This window comes from Chrysochloris asiatica, unplaced genomic scaffold, assembly GCF_000296735.1.
Source record: "Chrysochloris asiatica unplaced genomic scaffold, ChrAsi1.0 scaffold00099, whole genome shotgun sequence".
NCBI classification, from domain to species: Eukaryota; Metazoa; Chordata; class Mammalia; order Afrosoricida; family Chrysochloridae; genus Chrysochloris; species Chrysochloris asiatica.
This window is the reverse complement of record NW_006408617.1, coordinates 721,923-723,958: the sequence shown is the minus strand read 5'-3', so window position 1 is coordinate 723,958 and position 2,036 is coordinate 721,923. Positions and strand designations below refer to the sequence as shown.

Below are 2,036 nucleotides of genomic sequence, written 5' to 3'. Positions count from 1 at the left end.
AAGTATAGTGTTATGGGCACAGGCAGTTATGCTGGTATTACATGCCCACCAAGCATATTTTCCAGGCTTATAATATGTATCACTGCTATTGCTGCTTGTGGATATCTGAATGGTATTATTACATAAGTGCAGATAATTTCAGGGGATTTTTCCAGTACAAATTCTTCTTCCTGAGATCTGTTCTAGTGTCAGCTTCTTTGCCACCCCTTCTTTCCATCTACACTTATTCTGTTCGCCTAATGGTGAATATAGCTCCTTTGTCATTTCCTGACATAGACACTTGGACTCCCTAGGTTTTTCCTGCTTCCCACCTGCTCGACTGTTTACCCTCATTTGTAAACTCTAGTATTACGGGATTGCAGGCATTGTTTTTGCAAGGTCCACCTAGTTGCCCTCCTTTAACAAACCCTCACCCTGCTGAAGTGGAACCTGGCGCTTTTGATAGGTGTATAAGGTCCTTTTTAACTGCGGGGGACCAGGACAGGTACTCGGTGGATTCACATCCCCAGGCAGCACAATACATGCTCTCTGCTACCCCGCACTTATAGATCATGTCTCTGGTTCTGTTGGTTCCGGGACAGGCGTAGAAGTAGGACTTTCTAAGTGCGTTTCTGCTGGCGGGTGCAATGGTAGGCGCTGGACACCAAACAGATTCACAGGGTCAGGCAGCCGAAAGAACACTTGAGGCAGGTGGGAGACGGGAGATGGTAAACACCTCTTGCCCTTCCCATGTCTGTGATCTCAGAGCTCTCACACTATCTCCCTCATGTGGGGAGTTCCACATGACAAATATGCTACTACAGAATAAAGCAGGCGTCTTGCTGAACATGACATCATTCTCTATAGTGACAAGCAGAGCAGTGACTTAGTATCTTCCAGTTTTCAGTGGAACCACTAAGTCCACTCCCCATTGGGAGGAGAGGGTCCCTGATAATGTCGCTTTCAGGCTTGCATCTCCTTCTGTCCCAACACTCCATCCCTTGAGGGATTCTCACCTTACAATCTATGCGGTTACATGGGTCTTATGGTTGGTCCCTTGGTGAGTAGGGTGGAGCATTGTACCCGTCATCTACAGTAACAATACAAGCTTATATCTCACTAAAAGAATGCCACAAACTCCTCCAGTGGTGACAACAGCAGCACACGGCCCGTGGGTCAGGGAAGCCCATGGCACATGGACTAAGAGGGTTATCCAGTCTCTGCCAGTCTCTAGGGTTAATTTAGTTAAGGTCTCTTTAAGTGTCCGATTCATCCTTTCTACCTGACCACAGCTTTGGGGATGATATGCACAATGTAATTTTCAATTTGTCCCCAAAGTCTGTACTGCTTTTTGGGTTACCTGAGCGATGAAAGCAGGCCCGTTATCTGACCCTAAGAGGATTGGTAGTCCATAGCTGGGAACGATTTCTTCAAACAGTTTTTTACTACTAAAGCGGCAGTTTCTCTTTTTGTCGGGAAGGCTTCAACCCAGCCTGAGAAGGTATCTATGAATACTAAAAGATATTTATTATCCATACATACCAGGTTTAATTTCGATAAAGTCAATTTCCCAATAAGCTCCAGGTCTATTACCTCTCTCTCGGTGCCCAGGGTTATTTTGTTGGCTTTTCTTTGCATTTACTACCTAACATGTTGCGCATTTAGACACCGCCTTGACTATTTTGGTCGAAGATTCAAGATTTTAAGGTGGCTTTTGCGGAGTAGGTAATGACTGTCCGTGTAGATGTTAAGGCACTTGTTTTTCCCTAATTCTAGGGCCTTAGTCAGTGCAATCAGTTTTGCTTTTTGTGAGGATGTACCTGGCGGTAGGGCTCTTGGCCGCACTACGTCAGTCTCAGTTGTAACTGCAGCTCCAGCATAACGTACTTCATCTTTTACGAAGCTGCTGCCGTCTGTATACCACGTTATCTCCGGATTTGGCATACGTGTATCCAATAAGTCCTCGCGGGCTCCCTGAAGGTTTTCTAAAATTCCTTCACAGTTGTGGATAGGTTGGTCCATGCTGGGATCTGACAGTAGTGAAGCCGGGTTGAGGA

The 2,036-nt window shown here is 45.9% G+C and overlaps 1 protein-coding gene and 1 pseudogene across 2 annotated transcripts in view; one reads left to right on the top strand and one right to left on the bottom strand.

Moving 5' to 3' along the window:
- FAP (fibroblast activation protein, alpha) overlaps positions 1–2,036 on the top strand; it is a 175,698-nt gene that overhangs the window by 28,453 nt on the left and 145,209 nt on the right. The gene's annotated exons all lie outside the window — the stretch shown is intronic.
- Positions 1–2,036, bottom strand: part of LOC102812029 — a 13,000-nt pseudogene that overhangs the window by 1,077 nt on the left and 9,887 nt on the right.